Genomic DNA, 18,269 nt, shown 5'->3' with positions numbered 1-18,269 from the left:
AATCCTGATTGTTAAATTAAAACAGTTGAATATTCAAGATTGCTATTGAGTTTGATCATCTATTCCCATGTGTATTAGCCACTTGCTTTTTTTTTCATTTTTTTGTTGAGATATAATTCACATACCATAAAATTCACCATTTTAAAGTATATATTTCAGTGCTGTTTAGTATATTCACAAGATAGTACAACCACCACCTCTGTCTAGTTCCAAGACATTCTGGATATTTCCTATAAATGGAATCAAGTAATATATGGACTTTTGTGACTAGTTTCTTTCACTTAGCGTAATGTTTTCAAGGTTCATCCATGTTGTAGCAGGTATCAGTGCCTTCTTTTTATGGTTGAATAATATTCCATAGTATGGATATACCAAATTTTGTTTATCCATTCATCAATTGATGAACATTTGGGCTGTTTCTGCTTTTTGCCTATTATGAATAATGTTGCTATATACATTTGTGTACAAGTTTTTGTATGAACATATATTTTCAATTATCTTGAGTATATACCTAGGAATAGAATTGCTGGGTCATATGGTAACTCTATATTTAACTTTTTGAGGAACTGCCAAGCTGTTTTCCACAGTGGCTGTACCATTTGCATTCTAGTCAGTAGTGCACAAGGGTTCCAATTCTACACATCTTTACCAGTATTTTTTATCATCCTTTTTTTCCCCAAATTATAACCATACTAGTACATGTGAAGAGGTATCTCATCATAGTTTTGATTTGCATTTCCCTAGTGACTACTGAGATTGAACAGCTTTTCATGTGCTTATTGACCATTTGTATATCTTCTTTGAAGAAATATCTATTCAAATGCTTTGCCCATTTAAAATTTATTTGTTCATTTTTAAAGTTTTAAACTTTTAATCGTTAACTTGTAAGTTTTCTTTACATATTCTAGTTACTACTAATCCCTTATTATATGATTTGCAAATATTTTCTCCCATTCTGTGACTTGTCTCTTCACTTTCTTGATAGTGTCCTTTGATGCAAAAAAGTTTCTAATTTTGAAAAAGTCCTCTTTATTTTTTCTTTGGTTGCTGTGCTTTTGGCGTCACATCTAAGGAAATCTTGCCTAATCCAAGGTCACAAGGATTTACATTTATGTTTTCTTCTAGGGGTTTTATAGTTTTAGCTCTTACATTGACAGCTTTGATCTATTTTGAGTTAACATTTGTATATGTTGTGAGGTAGGGGACCAAATTTATTCTTTTGTATGTCAAAATCCAGTTATCTCGGCACCCACTTGCCTTTTTTTTAACCCTATAAATTTTCTATTTATACCTTTTCCCCATTTTTTCCTTACTGGGTTGTTTTGGGGCATTTTCATGAATTTGTAAGGGTTGTCTGTATAGTAAGAAAATTAGCATTTGCCATATTAATTATAGATATTTTTCTCAATTGATGATTTATTTGTTAAGTTTGCTTATGGTAGGTTTGGTTTGTTGGTTGTTTTTAAACTCCTTTGTTGGATTTTTAGCCATGCAGATGTTTTAAATTTTGGGTCATTGAATTTACCAGTGTCTATGTTTAGGGCTTCTGGTTTCCTTGTCAAGCTTTCCTCTATGGAATTTCTTCCGAAGTGGTAATAAAATACTGAAGTGATAGACATCAACATCATTAGAAGTACGCAAGTGACAACCGAAGCTGTGAGGGTGAGTGAGTTCTCTGGGAGAAGGTGCACAGAGACAGAAGGGATGAGGGCCAAGTACTGGGCCTTTGGGAATATCCAGACCAGAGGTGGAGGGAGAAGATGAGAAAGCAAAGAAAATCCAGAAGAAACAGATGAATGAGGTGGAGGGGAAAGGAGATGATATGGACCACTAACCAACAGAGGCAAGCAGGGATTTACTGAGTGCCGGCTACAGCAGTAGTCCCAGGAGAGCTGTGGGATATCAGATGGCCAGGTCCATGGACAAGTGTACATGGAGATAAAGGAGACAGCTTGTTTAGGAAGTGTGGCAATGAAAAGACAGATAATTAGAGGGGGCAAAAGGGTCTAACAAAGATTTATTTTCTCTCCAAAAAGAGAAAAATGGGGGAATTTTGCCATGATTTACGGTTAAGAACAGGAGAGTTTTGCTGATAAAAATAAGGATTTAGGAAGCTTAGTTAATTCCCATGATGCTGGGGGTTTAGATCCTAAGAAATTTTGAAAGCTCTATGAACAGAAGCTGGAAGGGAAAAAAAAGCCAAGCATTTAAGTGAGCTAATATAGGTAAATTGCTTCTAACAGTACATGTGTAAGTTTTGGTCTCTGGGAAGCAGACACTAAAATGGGATTAGGAATGCAAAAGATTATTGGGTGTAATGCTTTTAAAAGATAAAAGGAAAAGGAGGCAAGATTAGGCAGGGAAAGCCTTGAGACCAATATGCAGATCTGACAGCACCTCTGCCAACCCATAGGGGAACTCTGGGGTAAGACTGCCCATTAAAGGAGTCCTGGGCTAGGGAGCAAGGGCCTGGCCCCAAACAATATGTCAGGGGGTGATAAGTGCTAAGGATGTAGGGAGGGCTGTGGAGGGTGGACGGTCTTGCAAATTTAAAAAGAGGCAAAGAGGTGAGTGTGGTGAGTGTGGAGTGTTGGGGGAGATGGGAGAGGGGACAGGGAGTGTAGATTAATAATTGATGAGATCTGAGAGGATGGGAGTGGGAAGGGAACACCATGTAGAGTCACTGTAAGAATTTGGCTTTTATATAAGGGAAATGAGAAAACAATTGCAGGGATTTGAGCAGGGGAGTGACATGATCTAACTAATGTCTTGCAAGGATTGTGGTTGCTCCTTTAAGAATAGACTGAGGTAGTGCAGGCATGGAAGCAGTGAGATGATGGGCCAGGGTGGTGGCAGTGGAGATGGCGTGAGATGGTCAGATTCTAGATACGAGTAGAGCCAATAAGATTTTATGATGGATTAGACATGGAATGTGAGCAAAAAAGAGGCATTAGGGATAAATCTATGTGTATTAGTTCTCTACTGCTCTGTAACACATTACCTCCAAACTTACAGAACTGTGAGGTAGTGAGGGTTGTTTTAAACTGCTAAATTAGTGATTATTTTTTATGGCAGCAATGGAAAATGAATAAACCTTCCCAAGAAGCTTATCTTTGAATAACCCTCGTAAGGAAATGTCTCCTTATTTATTCCTCGTAAGGAAATGTCTCCTTATTTATCTGCACTAAAACCATTAGACCTAACTTTATTTCTTGGAGCCATGTAGACAGCCCATCCTATCTTAGAATACAGCCCATTTGAACCTTCCCTTCTTTGGACCAAAGATTCCCTGTGCATTCTCCACCCTGGTTACTTTTCTTTAATGTAGTGTTTTGTTTAGGTCCCTGGATTTACATTCTAGATAAAAGGGACTTTACTATAACAACAATATGTTTGAAAAGTCTTTGCCAATTTGGAGTATCTTATTCTTCCATTATAAAAGAGAATGTTTCCATCTGTATTACCAAAGATAAACATTATTTTCTGGACCATCGACAATTTTATTGTCCATAATAGAAAAGCATCATTTAGAATGACCTGGAATCGAGAAAAATGAAGTAGAAAATTGTCAGGAAGCTTTCAGAAGTATGAATTTGCATGAACATTATGGATTGTGATACTTAATTAGGATTAAAATTCAATGCTTAGGTAGCTAACAGAAATTTCTCCAAGTGAAGTAAGCTCAGTGAAGAACAGCAGCATCTGGGAATTAAGATGTTGTATTTCATCTATCCAGCTGGGCATCTGACAGGAATAAGTCTCCTTCCTTGGTTCTTGCAACACAGGGCAGTACCAAGAGCTTTGCCAACACATCAGGGAAGACAGGTGGGGCTGATTATTGGTATGATCTTCAGCTGAGAGCTCTTAAAATCTCCCGGCAGCATGATTCATGGCCAACCAGAACAAAAATGGATAAAATGAGAGGGAAAACAAACCCCTTAAGATTGAAAAAACAGAAACCTACAAGGGAGAACAACATCTGAATGATCATTAAAATGATTAACTATCCCATAAAAAGGTGACTTTAAAGATAAAATGATATAAGGGAAGCAAGGCCATTGGGAATACTTTGGAAAGTGACCAAGAAAAACTAGATCTGATAACTAGTAAGATTGGGTTCTTGTTTGGTTTGTATTACAATTGCAGTTTCCAGTTTCATGCGTATATGGGCATTTTCCTTAATTAAATTTTCAGCTCTTTTGGAAGAATGGCTATGTCTTATGTTTGCTTTGAATAAGGTAAATAGCAAGTACTTCAAAAATACTCAATTAATTGAACTGAATCAAGTTGGCTGTTTGTTGACTGGCTGAATAACAAATGAAGACACTGTTGTTCTAATTAGATACAGATCTCTTGGGAGAAAGCTAGATTGAGTCCAAAGAAACCATATGTTTCTGATTCTTCCATCCTTCCTCCTTAAATAATCCACTACTCGGTGGTGTTTTTAAAATTATGATCCAAGGGTTTCTGCATTAGAATTGCCTGGAGATACTTGTTAACAATGAAAAATGCCACATCCTACTGCCCAGGTTAGACCCACTGAATCAGAATCTGGAAGGGAGAGGTATTTGTGTTTTTCTAAAACTGAAGTATAATTTATATACAATAAATGCATATATTTTAAGTATATCATTCAATGGGATTTGAAAAATATGTATACCCTATATAACCACCACCCAAACCAAGACTTCTCTCATTCCAGAAAGTTTCCTTAGGCCCCTTTCCAGTCAAGTACCCCACGGCTCTGAAGCAACCACTGTTCTCATTTCTATCACACCACATATACTTTTTTTTGTTTGTTTGTTTGTTTTTTTGCGGTACGCGGGCCTCTCACTGTTGTGGCCTCTCCCGTTGTGGAACACAGGCTCTGGCCATGGCTCACCGGCCCAGCCGCTCTGCAGCATGTGGGATCTTCCTGGACCGGGGCACGAACCTGTGTCCCCTGCATCGGCAGGCGGACTCTCAACCACTGCGCCACCAAGGAAGCCCCATATACTTTTTTTTAATAGATCTTTATTGAGTGTAATTGTTTCACAATACTGTATTAGTTTCTGTTACACAACAAAGCGAATCAGCCATATGCATACACATGTCCTCATATCCCCTCCCTCTGGAGCCTCCCTGCCATCCTCCCTATCCCACCCCTCTAGATCATCTCAAAGCACTGAGCTGATCTCCCTGTGCTATGCTGCTGCTTCCCACCAGCCAACTATTTTACATTCAGTCGTGTATATATGTCAATGCTACTCTCACTTCACCCCAGCTTTGCCCTCCCACCCTGTGTCATCAAGTCCATTCTCTATGTCTACCTTTTTATTCCTGCCCTGCAACTAGGTTCATCCAACTCCATTTTTCTTTCTCAAGATTGCATTGGCTATTTGGGGTTTTTTGTATTTCCATACAAATTGTAAGATCTTTTGTTCTAATTCTGTGAAGAATGCCGTTGGTAGTTTGATAAGGATTGCACTGAATCTGTAGATTGCTTTGGGCAGTATAGTCATTTTCACAATATTGATTCTTCCGATCCAAGAACATGGTATATTTTCCATCTGTTTATGTCATCTTTGATTTTTTTCATCAGTGTTTTATAGTTTTCTGAGTACAAGTCTTTCTCCTCCTTAGGCAAGTTTATTCCTAGGTTTTTTATTCTTTTTGTTGCAGTGGCAAATGGGAGTGTTTCCTTAATTTCTCTTTCTGATTTTTCGTTGTTGTTGTATAGGAATGCCAGAGATTTCTGTGCATTAATTTTGTATCCTGCAACCTTACCAAACTCATTGATTAGTTCTAGTAGTTTTCTGGTGGCATCTTTAGGATTTTCTATGTATAGTGTCATGTCAACGGCAAACTGTGACAGTTTTACTTCTTCTTTTCCAATTTATATTCCTTATATTTCTTTTTCTTCTCTGATTGCTGTGGCTAGGACTTCGAAAACTATGTTGAATACGAGTAGCGAGAGTGGACATCCTTGTCTTGTTCCTGATTTAGTGGAAATCCTTAGCCAGACTCATCAAGAAATGAAGGGAGAGGATGCAAATCAATAAAATTAGAAATGAAAAAGGACAAATCACAACTGACACTGCAGAAATACAAAGCATTATAAGAGACTACTACAAACAACCATATGCCAATAAAATGGACAACCATGAAAAAATGGACAAATTCTTGGAAAGGTACAATTTTCCAAGACTGAAACAGGAAGAATTAGAAAATATAAACAGACCTATCACAAGTAATGAAATTGAAACCATAATTAAAAATCTTCCAGCAAACAAAAGTCCAGGGCCAGATGGCTTCACAGGTGAATTCTACCAAACATTTAGAGAAGAGCTAACACCTATCCTTCTCAAACTCCCAAATTCATTCTATGAAACCACCATCACCCTGATACCAAATCCAGAAAAAGATATCACATAAAAAGAAAATTATAGACCAATATCACTGATGAACATAGATGCAAAACTCCTGAACAAAATACTAGCAAACAGAATCCAACAGCACATTAAAAGTATCCTACACCATGATCAAGTGGGATTTATCCCAGGGACTCAAGGATTCTTCAATATACGCAAATCAATCAATATACCACATTAACAAATTAAGGAATAAAAACCATATGATCGTCTCAATAGATGCAGAAAAAGCTTTTGAAAAAATTCAGCACCCATTTATGGTAAAAGCTCTACAGAAAATGGGCATAGAGGGAACCTACCTCAACATACTACAGGCCATATATGACAAACCCACATATACTCTTTTGAGTCAGGCTTCTTTCACTCAACATGTTTTTTGATATTTATCCATGTTTTTACATGTGTCAATAATTAGTTCTTAGGCTTCCCTGGTGGCACAGTGGTTGAGAGTCTGCCTGCCGATGCAGGGGACACGGGTTCGTGTCCCGGTCCGGGAAGATCCCACATGCCACAGAGTGGCTGGTCCCGTGAGCCATGGCCGCTCAGCTTGCAGGTCCGGAGCCTGTGCTCCACAACGGGAGAGGCCACAACAGTGAGAGGCCCGCATACTGAAAAAAAAAAAAAAATTAGTTCTTTTTATTGCTAAGTAATATCCCATTGCAGGAATATGCTACAATTGGTTTATACATTCACCTGTTGATGGACATTTGAGTTGTGTATTCCTTTTCTAGGTAGCATAACAAATTACCACAAATGTAGCAGTTTAAAACAACACACATTTATTATCTCACAATTTCCATGGGTCAAGAGTCTAGACACGGCTTAGCTGGATCCTCTGCTCAGAGTCTCACAAAACTGCATGCATGGTGTCAGCCAGGCTGCATTCCTGTCTAGAGCTCAGGGACCTCTTCCAAGCTCAGAATTCAGATCCTTGCAGTTGTGGGACTGAGGAGCTTGGCTTTTTACTGGCCATCAGCTGCCCTCTGCAGTTCTCTGCCATGTGGCCCTGTCCATAGACGGTTAACAGCATGGCTGTCTGCTCCTCCAAGGCCAGCAGGAGAGGCTTCCCCTTCAGTCTACTAAAATGGAATCTTATAAAATATAACATAATTGTGGGGGTGACATTCCATTGCCTTTGCTATATTGCATAGAACAAGTCAAGATTTCACCCAGACTCTAGAAGAGGGGATTATACAAGGCTGTGGATTATCAGGAGTCACCTTACAGTGTGTCCACCAGAAGTTGTTTCTAGTTTTTAGCTATTATGTATACTAGCACCAAGTCTTTTTTTTTTTTTTAATTTTTATTGGAGTATAGTTGATTTACAATGTTGTGTTACTTTCTGCTGTACAGCAAAGTGAATCAGTTATACATATACATACATCTATTCTTTTTTAGATTCTTTTCCCATAGAGGCCATTACAGAGTATTGAGTAGAGTTCCCTGTGCTATACAATAGGTCCTTATTAGTTATCTATTTTATATATAGTAGTGTGTATATGTCAGTCCCAATCTCCCAATTTATCCCTACCCCTCTTTCCCCCAGTAACCATAAAATTGTTTTCTATATCTGTAACTCTGTTTTGTAAATAAGTTCATTTGTACCATTTTTTAAGATTCCACATATAAGCAATATCATATGATACCCATTCCTCTGTTGATGGATATTTAGGTTGCTTCCATGTCCTGGCTATTGTAACTAGAGCTGTAGTCAACATTGGGGTGCATGTATCTTTTTGAATTATGGCTTTCTCCAAGTATATGCTCAGGAGTGGGACTGCTGGATCATACAGTAGCTCTATTTTTAGTTTTTTAATGAACCTCTATACTGTTCTCCATGGTGGCTGTACCAATTTACATTCCCACCAACAGTGCAGGAAGGTTCCCTTTTCTCCACACCCCCTCTAGCATTTATTGTTTGTAGCTTTTTAATGATGGCCATTCTGACGGCTGTGAGGTTATACCTTGTAGTTTTGATTTGCTTCTCTCTAATAATTAGTGATGTTGAGCAGCTTTTCATGTGTTTGTTGGCCATCTGTATGTCTCCTTTGGAGAAATGTCTGTTTAGGTCTTCTGCCCATTTTTGGATTGGGTTGTTTGTTTTTTTGATATTGAACTGCATGAGATTCTTGTATATTTTGGAGATTAATCCTTTGTCCGCTGCTTCATTGGCAAATATCTTCTCCCATTCTGAGGGTTGTCTTTTTGTCTTATTTATGGTTTCCTTTGCTGTGCAAAAGCTTTGAGATTTCATTAGGTCCCATTTGTTTAGTTTTGTTTTTATTTCCATTTCTCTAGGAGATGGGTCAAAAAAAGATCTTCCTGCAATTTATATCAGAGAGTGTTCTGTCTATGTTTTCCCCCAAGAGTTTTATAATATCCAGCCTTACATTTAGGTGTTTAACCCATTTTGAGTTGATTTTTGTGTATGGTGTTAGGGAGTGTTCTAGTTCTAATTTTATTCTTTTACACGTAGCTGTTCAGTTTTCCCAGCAACACTCATTGAAGAGGTTGTCTTTTCCCCAACTAGTACACAAGTCTTTATGTGAACATATGCTTTCACTTCTCTTGGGTAAATTCCTAGGACTGGACTTGCTTGATCACAGAGTAGGTGTATGTTTAACCTTATAAGAAAATGCCAAACAGCTTTTCAAAAAGACTACAGTTTTATGCTCCCATCAACAATGTAATGAGAGTTCCAGCTGCTCCCCTTTTTCACGTATATTTGCTGTTGTCTCTCTTTGTCATCTTAGCCACTTTCTACTGGATGTGAAATCTGCATTTTTAATGAGCTCTGTGGGTGATTCTTACACATACTCATCCACTGCTTTAAAGACGTGAATCATGGAGAATCAGTTCAAGCCTAGTTAGTTACAGTTTTTTCAGAAGTCAGTCCCCAATCCTAAGTGATCAACTGAATCACGGGCAACATTTGTTAAAAACAGATTCCAAGCCCTACTTCAGACCTCTGGAATCAGCATCTACAGGACTATAATTTGGGAAACTGTATTTTCCAAAAAACCTTCTAAGTGATCCTTTGCCCTGCTGGGGTTGGGAACCACTTCCCTCACTGTTTCCAGGCACAAAGTTGTCTTTGGTATGCTACTCACACAGAGAAACAAATGTGAAGTGGATCTAGGACTCTAAGAGGACACCTTAGCACTCCTTGCATTAATAAAGTCCGTTAGCACACCAACGGGCTTATTTGCTTCGACTATCTTCTTATGTTAATTTCACAGGAGAAAAGAATTTGGGAAATTGTAGCTCAGATGTTTGGCTTTACTAACAAGGCATTTCTTACTTGAATAAATTTTGTTTATTTATTTTTGGCTGCATTGGGTCTTTGTTGCTGTGCGCGGGCTTTCTCTAGTTGAGGCGAGCAGGGACTACTCTTCGTTGTAGTGTGTGGGGTTCTCACTGCGGTGGCTTCTCTTGTTGCAGAGCGTGGGCTCTAGGCATGTCAGCTTCAGTAGTAGTGGCACATGGGCTCAGTAGTTGTGGCTCATGGGCTCTAGAGCGCAGGCTCTGTAGTTGTGACACATGGGTTTAGTTGCTCTGCAGCATGTGGGATCTTCCCGGACCAGAGCTTGAACCTGTGTCCCCTGCATTGGCAGGTTCTTAACCACTGCACAACCAGGGAAGCCCTTGAGAAACTTTTATCTCCAAGTGTAACTCTGTACTCTCAAGTAGCAACATTTTCAGGAAGACCTTAGTTTCTTTAAGAAGTAATTCTTTGAAAGATACTTTCTGTGCTGGTGAACACTGGATGTGAGCCAGGGAAGAAGACAGAGCACCCAGAAAGCAGTTGCAATCTGGGTGCAAAGAGCTGAGAGAAGGAAAGGGCCGGGCCCTCTGGGGGCATGCAGCAGGGGCACCCCACCTGAGGAGGGGATGACAAAGACTCCTCCAAGTTTCTTCTTCTCTAACCATCATTTTTTAAAAACCATGCTCATATGAATAGATACAATTGAACTCTTCTCTGACCAGCAGTCTTTTCCCCTCAGGCCAAACCTAGGGTAGTCATGTGTCAGGAGTGAGAGCATGGAGGAGGGCTGCTAGCTGCCTCCATGCCACTGGAGTTGAGAGCAACAGAGGGAGGGACAGAGGACAGGGCATGTGACCAGTCACACATGCCAATGTGGCGGTAAGTAGTTGATGGAATGTAGCCCAGGAACGAGGGGACCTCTTGTTGTGCTGCTGACTGCTGTGTTTGGGAGTCACATACCTCTGCTTCTTACACAGGGAAAAAAGCAAAATAAAATGGCGTCTCAACAACCTATATATGCAGGGTGTCTGAAAAGTCTGGGCACATAGAATAAACATATTTTTAAACAGGGTGCTACTGCATTTTCAAATAATATGCTCATACTATTTTTCTTTAACCTCCAGACACATTTTCAGGTAAAATTTTTCTAAATTTCAGTACACTGCAGAGCATTCACAAAGTCTAGAAACACAGAGAAAATAAGTACTTCTTGTACATTTTCAGGTGAACAATTGGACTCATAGCTTTAAAGTTAGAAGTTCTTCACCTGAAAAGGGGTCTGGAGATGGAAGAACACACTGAGCACAGCATTGGAAAATATAACCAACATGCTGTTTAAAAATAACCTGGGGGCGGAGTCAAAATGGCGTACTAGGAGGATGTGGAATTCACGTCTCCTCACAATTAGGGCACCTACAGGCACTGTTGAGGGACCACAGACACCTAAGGGGACGGGAGGAACCTGCAGCAACCAGTAGTTTCAATTATACTTTTATTTTTCCTAATATATTTTTTTATCTTTCAAATTTTATTTTGTTTTTCATTCATTGATATTGTACTGCTCCTTTTTGTCTTTCTTTCTTCCGTTTTTTTTTTTTTTTTTACTGTGCCATGAAGCTTGAGGGATCTAGGTTCCCAAGCCAGTGGTCGCACCTGAGCTCCTATGGTGGGAGCTCTGAGTCCAAACCGCTGGACTAACAGAGAACCTCAGACCCCAGGGAATGTCAATCAGAGTGAGGCCTCCCAGAGGTCCTCATCTCAGCACCAAGACCCAGCTCTATCCAACTGCCTGCAAACTCCAGTGCTGGACGTCTCAGGCCAAACAACCAGTAAGACAGGAATACAGCACCACCCATCAAAAACAAAAAACAATGAAATGACAAAATTTTGTAACAGACGAAGGAGCAAGGTAAAAGCCTACAAGAAGAAATAAATAAAGATGAAATAGGCAACCTACTTGAAAAAGAATTCAGAGTAATGATAGTAAAGATGATCCAAAATCTCGGAAACAGAATGGAGAAAATACAAGGTACATTTAACAAGGATCTAGAAGAACTAAAGTGCAAACAACAGGGATGAGCAACACAATTACTGAAATTAAAAATACTCTGGAAGGAATCAATAACAGAATAACTGAGGCAGAAGAACGGATAAGTGAGCTGGAAGATAAAATGGTGGAAATAACTGCCAGGGAGCAGAATAAAGAAAAAAGAATGAAAAAACTGAGGACAGTCTCAGAGACCTCTGGGACAACATTAAACTCACCAACATTCAAATTATAGGGATCCCAGAAGAAGAAGAGAAAAAGAAAGGGACTGAGAAAATATTTGAAGAGATTATAGTTGAAAACTTCCCTAACATGGGAAAGGAAATAGTCAATCAAGTCCAGGAGGCACAGAGAGTACTATACAGGATAAACCCAAAGAGAAAGACACCAAGACATATTAATCAAACTACCAAAAATTAAATACAAAGAAAAAATATTGAAAGCAGCAAAGGAATAAAACAAATAACATACAAGGGAATTCCCATAAGGTTAACAGCTGATTTTTCAGAAGAAACTCTGCAAGCCAGAAGGGAGTGGCAAGACATATTTAAAGTGATGAAAGGGAAAAACCTACAACCAAGATTACTCTACCCAGCAGGGATCTCATTCAGATCTGAGGGAGAAATTAAAACCTTTACAGACAATCAAAAGGTAAGAGAATTCAGCACCACCAAACCAGCTTTACAAGAAATGCTAAAGGAACTTCTAGGTAGGAAAAACAAGAGAAGGAAAAGACCTACAAAAACAAACCCAAAACAATTAAGAAAATGGTAATAGGAACATACGTATCGATAATTACCTTAAATGTAAATGGATTAAATGCTCCAACCAAAAGACACAGACTGACTTAATGGATACAAAAACAAGACCCATACATATGCTGTCTACAAGAGACCACTTCAGACCTAGGACACATACAGACTGAAAGTGAGGGGATGGAAGAAGATATTCCATACAAATGGAAATCGAAATAAAGCTAGAGTAGCAATTCTCATATCAGACAATATAGACTTTAAAATAAAGAGTATTACAAGAGACAAAGAAGGACACTACATAATGATCAAGGGATCAGTCCAAGAAGAAGGTATAACAATTGTAAATATTTATGCTTCCAACATAGGAGCACCTCGATACATAAGGCAAATGCTAACAGCCATAAAAGGGGAAATCAACAGTAACACAATCATAGTAGGGGACTTTACCACCCCACTTTCACCAGTGGACAGATCATCCAAAATGAAAATAAATAAGAAAACACAAGCCTTAAATGATACATTAAACAAGATGGACTTAATTGATAGTTATAGGATATTCCATCCAAAAACAACAGAATACACTTTCTTCTCAAATGCTCATGGAACATTCTCCAGGATAGATCATATCTTGGGTCACAAATCAAGCCTTGGTAAATTTAAGAAAATTGAAATCATATCAAGTATCTTTTCCGACCACAATGCTATGAGACTAGATATCTATTACAGGAAAATAAACTGTAAAAAATATAAACACATGGAGGCTAAACAATATGCTACTAAATAACCAAGAGATCACTGAAGAAATCAAAGAGGAAATCAAAATATACCTAGAAACAAATGACAGTGGAAACAGGACAACCCAAAACCAATGGGATGCAGCAAAAGCAGTTCTAAGAAGGAAGTTTATATAAATACAATCCTACCTCAAGACACAAGAAAAATCTCAAATAAACAACCTAAACTTACACCTAAAGCAATTAGAGAAAGAAGAACAAAAACACCCCAAAGTTAGCAGAAGGAAAGAAATCATAAAAATCAGATCAGAAATAAATGAAAAAAATGAAAGAAACAATAGCAAAGATCAATAAAACTAAAAGCTGTTTCTTTGAGAAGATAAAGAAAAAATGATAAACAATTAGCCAGACTCATCAAGAAAAGATAAAGAAAAAATGATAAACAGTTAGCCAGACTCATCAAGAAATAAAGGGAGAAGACTCAAATCAACAGAATTAGAAATGAAAAAGGAGAAGTAACAACGGATACTGCCAAAATACAAAGGATCATGAGAGACTACTACAAGCAACTATATGCCAATAAAATGGACAACCTGGAAGAAATGGGCAAATTCTTAGAAAAGCACAACCTTCCAAGACTGAGCCAGGAAGAAATAGAAAATATAAACAGACCAATCACAAGCACTGAAATTGAAACTGTGATTAAAAATCTTCCAACAAACAAAAGCTCAGGACCAGATGCCTTCACAGGTGAATTCTATCACACATTTAGAGACGAGCTAACACCTATCCTTCTCAAACTCTTCCAAAATATAGCAGAGGGGGGGACACTCCCAAACTCATTCTACAAGGCCACCATCACCCTGATACCAAAACCAGACAAAGATGTCACAAAAAAAGAAAACTACAGGCCAATAACTCTGATGAACATAGATGCAAAAATCTTCAACAAAATACTAGCAAACAGAATCCAACAGCACACTAAAAGGATCATACAACATGATCAAGTGGGGTTTATCCCAGGAATGCAAGGATTCTTCAATATGCGCAAAACAATCAATGTGATACACCATATTAATAAATTGCAGGATAAAAACCATATGATCATCTCAATAGATGCAGAAAAAGCTTTTGACAGAATTCAACACCCATTTATGATAAAAACTCTTCAGAAAGTGGGCATAGAGAGAACCTACCTCAACATAATAAAGGCCATATATGAAAAACCCACAGCATACGTCATTCTCAATGGTGAAAAACTGAAAGCATTTCCTCTAAGATCAGGAACAAGACAAGGTTGCTCACTCTCACCACTATTATTCAACATATTTTGGATGTTTCAGCCATGACAATCAGAGAAGAAAAAGAAATTAAAGGAATCCAAATTGGAAAAGAAGAAGTAATGCTGTCACTGTTTGCAGATGACATGATAGTATACATAGAGAGTCCTAAAGATGCTACCAGAAAACTACTAGAGCTAATCAATGAATTTTGTAGAGTAGCAGGATACAAAATTAATGCACAAAAATCTCTTGCACTCCTATACACTAATGATAAAAAAATCTGAAAGAGAAATTAACGAAACACTCCCATTTATCATTGCAACAAAAAGAATAAAATACCTAGGAATAAACATACCTAAGGAGACAAAAGACCTGTATGCAGAAAACTGTAAGACACTGATGAAAGAAATTAAAGATGATACAAACAGATGGAGAGATATACAATGTCCTTGGATTGGAAAAATCAACATTGTGAAAATGACTATACTACCCAAAGCAGTCTACAGATTCAATGCAATCCCTGTCAAACTACCAATGACATTTTTCACAGAACTAGAACAAAAAATTTTATAATTTGTATGGAAACACAAAAGTCCCTGAATAGCCAAAACAATCTTGAGAAAGAAAAACGGAGCTGGAGGAATCAGGCTCCCTGACTTCAGACTATACTACAAAGCTACAGTAATCAAGACAATATGGTACTGGCACAAAAACAGAAATACAGATAAATGGAACAGGATAGAAAGCCCAGAGATAAACCCACGCACGTATGGTCACCTTATCTTTGATAAAGGAGGCAAGAGTATACAATGGAGAAAAGACAGTGTCTTCAATAACTGGTGTTGTGAAAACTGGACAGCTACATGTAAAAGAATGAAATTAGAACACTTCCTAACATCAGACACAAAAATAAACTCAAAATAGATTTAAGACCTAAATGTAAGGCTAAACAGTATAAAACTCTTAGAGGAAAACATAGGCAGAATACTCTGACATAAATCACAAAAGATCCTTTTTGACCCACCTCCTAGAGAAATGGAAATAAAAACAAAAATAAACAAATGGGACCTAATGAAACTTAAAAGCTTTTGCACAGCAAAGGAAACCATAAAAAAGACGAAAAGACAACCCTCAGAATGGGAGAAAATATTGGCAAACGAAGCAACTGACAAACGATTAATCTCCAAAATTTACAAGCAGCTCATGCAGTTGAATATCAAAAAAACAAACAACCCAATCCAAAAATGGGCAGAAGACCTAAATAGACATTTCTCCAAAGATATACAGATTGCCAACAAACACATGAAAAGATGCTCAAGATCGCTCATCGTTAGAGAAATGCAAATCAAAACTACAATGAGGTATCACCTCACACCAGTCAGAATGGCCATCATCAAAAAATCTACAACAAATAAATGCTGGAGAGGGTGTGGAGAAAAGGGAACCCTCTTGCACTGTTCGTGGGAATGTAAATTGGTACCACCACTATGGAGAACAATATGGAGGTTCCTTAAAAACTAGAAAGAGAACTATCATATGACCCAGCAATCCCACTCTTGGGCATATACCCTGAGAAAACCATAATTCAAAAAGAGTCATGTACCACAATGTTCATCGCAGCTCTATTTACAATAACCAGGACATGGAAGCAACATAGGTGTCCATTGACAGATGAATGGATAAAGAAGATGTGGCACATATATACAGTGGAATATTACTCAGCCATAAAAGGAAACGAAATTGAGTTATTTGTAGTGAGGTGGATGGACCTAGAGTCTGTCATACAGAGTGAAGTAAGTCAGGAAGAGAAAAACAAATACCATATGCTAACTCATATATATGGAATCTAAAGAAAAAAATGGTTCTGATGAACCTAGGGGCAGGACAGGAATAAAGACACAGATGTAGAGAATGGACTTAAGGACATGTGGAGGGGGAAGGGTAAGCTGGAACGAAGTGAGAGAGTAGCATGGACATATATACACTACCAAATGTAAAATAGATAGCTAGTGGGAAGCAGCCGCATAGCACAGGGAGGTCAGCTTGGTGCTTTGTGACCACCTAGAGGGGTGGGTAGGGAGGGTGGGAGGGAGCCTCAAGAGGGAGGGCATGTGGGGATATACGTATGCATATAGCTGATTCACTTTGTTATACAGCAGAAACTAACACAACATTGTAAAGCAATTATACTCCAACAAAGATGTTAAAAAATAAATAAATAAATAAATAAATAAACAATCTGTACCCTGTTGCCCAGCTTTTCAAACTCACTGGACCCTATCCCATTTAAATCTCAAAGCAAGGGAGGACCTGGTTTCAGGGAGGTCACCCAACTTGCCCAAGGTCCCCCAAACCTCAGGGGCAGAGCCAGGATTTAAAGCTCACCCATTTGAGGCCCAAGCCCACCTGTTTCTCCTTCAGGGCATCACCTCCGAGCTCTGACCCCCATACAGGGTTGTTTTGAGACCATGTGCTTTCCTGATACCTTGAGTGCAGCTTTTTCTATTACATCATCAGCCCAGCTCTTAACATCGTGGGCTTCAGGAAGGAACTTTTTGACACACCAGTGAAAGTGATGGACCCTTTCCCCAAATAACTGAAATTTTGCATTCAAGTTCAAGGCATGTGCAAGACCCCTGAAGGCCATCCCTGGTCTCTCTTAGGGATCATGGTCACAGGTAAAGAACCACTTCTTTAATCTGTAAAATTCTTAATGTCAGAGATCTAACTACAGGGCTGGTACTCAGTGGAGCTCTGGAAATGTTTGTTCTCATGTGAAAATGTTTTAGAAACTGTTGGAGGAAATGTAAGGAGTAAGTGAAGCAGAGAATAAAGAGGAAAAAAACTCTTCCAATAACAGTGATATTATAGATATTATAAGGCTCAAGGAATGATGGTTCCCTTCCCTTTCAACAGAGTCCACATGATTATAAAGGCACACTCATGAGGCAGTAGCTGTTGGTCATCTGCTTCCCATCTGCACTGCAGCCAGTGTGCCCGCAGATGTGTGCCCATGCACGCACTCCAACCCTAACTGTCCCTTGGGGTGAAGGCATGGGGCAGGACAGGGACATGGGCAGAAGGTCTCTTCCATGGGCTACCCAGGAGACTTGACCACTTCATTTCCTACTTCCTGTACAAGTAGACACTGATCCTTCTTTGAGGTGCTGGTCTATTTTTTATTGCTGAGAGTCAGAAAGATCTATTATCTCCGATTTCCCAGAAAAAGGTGCAATATTAAAACAACCTTCAAAGCCCTTTGAATACAGAATGTTCACTCCCTCCAAGCTCAGAAAATACGTTGAGAATGAATCAATATCCTTCAGATTTGCCTGCTGACTGTTCCTTGTCCCCATATCCCTCCCACCATCGCCCCAGCATCCTCTGCCATGCCACACACCCCCCATCCTGATGGCTTTATTGTCCCTCTGGTGAGCATTTCTCACAAGCAAAAACAAGCAAAGCACTCACCTCGCACACAGACATCTTGCATCCTTGTGAGAGGTGCTCATTCACTAATGATATGCCTCCCTGGGGCTTCAGGGACAGGGAAGGCAAATGCAGGACTAGGGACCAAGAAATGCAATTACTGATCTCTTGGGCACAAGCAGGTTAATGAAGTGAGAATGAGCCAGCGACTAGCCCAGCTCTTGGAAAGTCTTTTCCAAGCTGCATTGTTTATATCTTTAATAAATATGTTCTGCGTGGCCTCGTACCAGGTCAACTTGACAGCTGCCCCCATGAAGAGATTTCATGTGGCGCAAGGAGTACATTC

Source organism: Phocoena sinus, chromosome 7 (assembly GCF_008692025.1).
Source record: "Phocoena sinus isolate mPhoSin1 chromosome 7, mPhoSin1.pri, whole genome shotgun sequence".
NCBI classification, from domain to species: domain Eukaryota; kingdom Metazoa; phylum Chordata; class Mammalia; order Artiodactyla; family Phocoenidae; genus Phocoena; species Phocoena sinus.
The sequence above is the reverse complement of the archived record's forward strand: the minus strand, read 5'-3'. Positions refer to the sequence as shown.